Below are 4685 nucleotides of genomic sequence, written 5' to 3'. Positions count from 1 at the left end.
TTCAGCCCCTCTTAGCGTTTTATCACTGAGCCCTGGCAGCTGGGCCAAGAGGAGAGCTCCCCTACTCGGGCGGCCTGTTTGTGTCTCAGTGTCCCTGGGTCTCCTTCCCCTCTGCCCTCAGGAATGTGGAAGCATCCAGCAGACACACAATGTGTTACACAGACGTGGAGACCTGGGACCAGCTGGTCCAAATGCTCAGCCATGCCAGGAGCAAGCCTGTGTAGGTGTCCCCTCCCTGCTGGGCAGCCGTGCACCTGGTGCTGGATGACTCCCTGCCCCAGATGCGCACATGCACACACACAAGAGCTTCTGCACCCCTGGATGGAAATAAGATAATCTGCCTTGCATGAGGCAGATTTCTTACAAAATGTGAGCAATTCTAGTCGTCAGTCATAACACCCCCCTGGGGAGTGTCTGAGGTGCCTCTCTCAGCTCAGCCCCCCTAGGTGTGGGGGCATCGCTCACCTCCAGCCCACACACAGTGTGGCTCTGGTTACTCAGCTAGAAGCTGGGTTCTGAGTGTGGCAGGCGGGGAAGACACTCCCATCAGAGGAGTGAGCTTCAGGGGGTGCATACAGGTGGCACTAAATAAATCGTATTGGACAAGGAAGCTGGCTTCTGGCCATCACTGCACCAGGCCAAGCACGTTCACGGACGTCACAGAAATTCACCCACCCCGTTAGAAGCAAGGGAGAGTCGGGCACTAGAGAAAAAGGGAGTTAGGGAAGATTTCTAAGTTGACTCAGGGGAGGGGGGAGGGTCTGAGTCCCCCAGAGTTGCTCACACAGCCAGTAGGAGCCCACAGTTTCAGGTTGAGGCCACCTCGTGTTGGGGTTGTGCTCATGGTCAGTGTAAACCAGGCCTCTGAGCTCTTCAATTTGGGATTTCTGGTTTTGACTTTGTTCTCCCACGTGCAGAATGCTCCCTGGACTCATCCCCAAAGCTCTCAGAACCACAGAGGGGACTGAAGTGAAAATAGCCCACAGGTTGGAAGTCAGCTGGACCCGTCTCGCTCCTTGTGGGGCCCCTGGCTTCCTGGACCCCAGCCCTCACATCCATGTCTCACTGCCCCTAGAGGACACTATGGGGGGGCAGGCTTGGGTTTTGGGGACCTAGCTGGCAGTAGGGGGGCATGAGTCAGCCCCCTCCCCTCCCAAGCACTGACTCTGGGTCCTGAGCAGGGACCCCGGCCCAGGCCAGCACTCCCCAGGCTGCCCAGCTCGGGTGCGGGGCTGAGCGAGCTGCTCGCCTGCTGATCTCACGTGTTCCTGGGGTCTGGTACTTTTCCGAGGGCTTTTAAATACATTATCTTGTTGGAGGCTCATTTGAGGCAAGGACTCAAAGCTGACTGGAAAACAACTAATTTACTGAATCCTGAATTGGGAGGAAGCAGAAGGCGGCGTGTGTTTTTGCCGAATCTCAAACCAAAACAACCTTTTGTTAAAGAACAAACAAATAAACAAAACTGCTGAACATCAATTCACCAGGGAACAGTCTGAACAGAGGTTCTGGGCAGAGCCTCATGCAGCAAATTCAAACTCAACAAATGTCGACTCGGGGAGGGGGCTACTGGGGTCACAGATGTGCTCCGTGAGCTTTTCTGGGGCACATAAGTGTGCACCAGGGAACAAGGCTGACCCTTCCAGGCAGACCACAAACACGGGGCCAGTGGGAGGTGCTGCTGGGGGCCGTCTGAGGAGGGGGCCTTCAGGTGGGGGCCCCTGAGCAAGGCAGGAGGAAGGGGTGCATTTGGGGCCCAGGGCCATGCAGCACCTGAGTGGAGGCTGCACTGCCCACCTGGGAGCGTTAGAGGTTTCCTGGGGGGATCCCCAGCCCCCATCCGAGAAGCACTTGGAATAATTAATCTGCAGCAATGAGGTGGGTGGGATTTTCTGAGATGACCAAATAGCCCATCTGCATTCCCCAAATAGAAATGATTTCATTCTGTTTGAGTTGCTTCTTGAAAGGAGCCGATTTCTCCCCATTTTTCATGGCACAGAAAGGCGGAATGACACAGCCAGAAACATGCCTGGGCATTTGGCGGGCATGGGGCGGGGCTTGGGGGTGGTGCGTCAGGCAGGTTCCTGTGACCTGGGTCATAACGGGAGGTGGAGTTGGACGGGTCGCTTAACCTGTGTCTGCTGGACTGCCCCCCCCAACCTGTCCCAGGGGAGGTGGGCTCAGCCAGTGGTCGTGGGGACCAGTGGGGACACTTGCTGCATGGGCTGGCCTGCAGGTTGCCCCTCCTGCTGGAGACTGACCTGCCCACTGGAGGCCAAATCTACAGGGAGCTGGGCCCAGGGAGTGGATTGTGAGGTCCCGCCCCCGCTCAGGGTAGGGCTGAAAGCGACAGCTCTGTCCGACATTCCAAGGTGGGCGCCGAGCCCGAGATCTCAGCAACCAGGGATGCTGCCCGTCCGGGGCCTCCTCCGCCCCTGGGAGCCAGGGGACGACAGGCAGCCCCTGAACATCCACCACAGGCCTGTCTGAGGCGAGTCCCTTGACGTGGTCTCCCTGGGTGACACCGGGTCTTCCTGAGCCTGCAGACGCGCCTCCAGGTCTGATGCTGCCTCTCCTGGGGTGCGGCTGACCACACCTCTCTCCTGAACAGCCCACTCCAACAGGCCACGGGCCGTGGGCCAGCTGGCCTTCCGCAACACCACGGCCGGGCTGCAGCAGCTGAGGCCGGCGGAGGGCCCCGCGGCCAGCCCGGCAGCCAAGTGGTGGCTGGTCCAGAAGTGGCGGCCAGGCTGTGACCAGAGCCGGTCTGCATTCAGGACCTGGAGCTGGTCATCTTTAACAACAAAGTCAGCCCCTAGCGCCTGCGCTTCCTGGCGGGATATGAGTGACAGGAGCCTGCCTCCCACCCTGGGCTCTTGAGAACCTCCTGCCCCTTCTCACCCCTGCTCCCCAGAACTGCCCCAGGACGGGGGTGGGGCACAAGCCCCTGCTCCCTTGACCTCAGATATACACCAAGGCGGTGGTTACTGTCTGTCACACAAGCCGCTGGCGGAAAGGGACATTTCTACTGTCCTACCCCTTGTTCCTGTCTACAGGGTGACGGGTATCTGCTCTCAGGGTGCCTATCCCCTGCCCTCTGGCCTCAGACCCACCGACAGGAGGTCCCGGGGGCTGTGAGTGGCCAGTATGTGCTCCCCCATCCCAGCCGGCTGAGTTGGGGGCCCGCAGCCTCCTTTCTGGGGACAGGGGTGCTGATGCCCACCCACCTCCCTCAGCATTGTTGGGTTCTCCACGTTGGTGGTGATGGTCACTGTCAAGCTCATCTGCAAGCACTTCCTCGGCATCACCTGCTCCATCATCAGCATCGGGACGAATCTCCCGACGTGGACCATGTGCTCAGGCTCTGCACGGACATCTTCCTATACCATTCACTCGAGACCATGATCAAGTGGACCCACCAGTGCCCACCTGCCCCCCACTGGCCGCCTGCTGACCCTGTTGCCAGGGCTTCAGTAGGGCCAGGGGAAGCAGCCATCATGTCCTAGAGCCCTGTGGCCTCGGAGAAGCAAGGCCTCTGCCCCACCCCTGGGTCCCCATGATGCTAGGTCTTGAGCCTGCAGCTGCTCCCCAGCTGGGTGCCCGGGCCTGAGGCCGCCTTTGTGTCCGCACAAGGGAGACTCAGTCCATCCTCTGTTCCTTGACTGGGACCCTGCAGCCCTCTGGCGGGGGGAGCGGACAGTGCCAGCTGCCTGGAGAAGGGGCTGGACCACCTCGGTGACCTCTGGCGCCTCCAGGGCTTCTCAGAGCGAAGCTGGAGCGAGCTGCCTGTCACCAGGCCATTAAGCAAGCTAATGACCCATGAAGGCTCCTGGCCCTCCGGCCCCACTGCACCCCTCCTCAGCTTGCTGCGCAGCCCACTGACCGCCTTGTGACCACTATTACCATAACTTAACAAGTCGGGCCACAGTTTTCCCAGGCAGGGCCGGGGCCTCGGAGCCACTGCTTGCCTTTTCCGGGCGCAGCCAGGGCTGTGCACACAGCAGGCAGCTAATAAATATTTGCTTGGGATCAAGCCCAGAAAGAGTCACCTTGATTTTCAGGGCTGGGGAAGGGACTTGGAGTCAAGGGACCTTTGGGCAGGGGTGAGGGGTCAGGAGCCAGGGCACAGCCTGGCGATGTGTGTCCTGCAGCCATGTTCTTGCCCTCCTGTCCCCAGTGGAGGTGGGGTGGGGAGCCGCCTTCATGCCAGGTGGGGCCTGAGTTCCCAGTCTCTTCCTCTGGGCCCAGAGAGCCCACTGGGACAGAGCACAGGAGGGGACAGAGGCCCCACCTGCATTCTCACTCAAACTGGGGGAGGCCTGTCTCACCTGGCCCCAGGTTAGGGGGTCTCCCTGAAACCTGGCCAGTCCCTGCCTTTAAGCACCTAGGATCATACCCAGGGGCCTTCAGTGCCAAGGAAACATACTTGATCCAGCACAATACATGCCTTGTAATGTGCTCGGGGGTCAGGACAGCCTTCCCTGCAGACCGCAGGATCATGGGAAAGCCCTGGAGGTGCCTCACCTTGGAGGCTGCGCTCTGCAGCCTCGGAACCAGGATGGCCTAGGCTACGCAGGCCTGGCCCCAAGGGCCCCAGGGCTCTCATCTGCAAAGACCAGGTTGGTAAGCTGCACCTTAAAGCTGGATGCTGGTCTGGGAGAAGGCACGGCAGCTCAGAGCCTCAG

The sequence above is a fragment of the Camelus bactrianus genome, chromosome 19 (genome assembly GCF_048773025.1).
Source record: "Camelus bactrianus isolate YW-2024 breed Bactrian camel chromosome 19, ASM4877302v1, whole genome shotgun sequence".
Taxonomy (NCBI): domain Eukaryota; kingdom Metazoa; phylum Chordata; class Mammalia; order Artiodactyla; family Camelidae; genus Camelus; species Camelus bactrianus.
Note: the sequence above shows the minus strand (reverse complement) of the source record.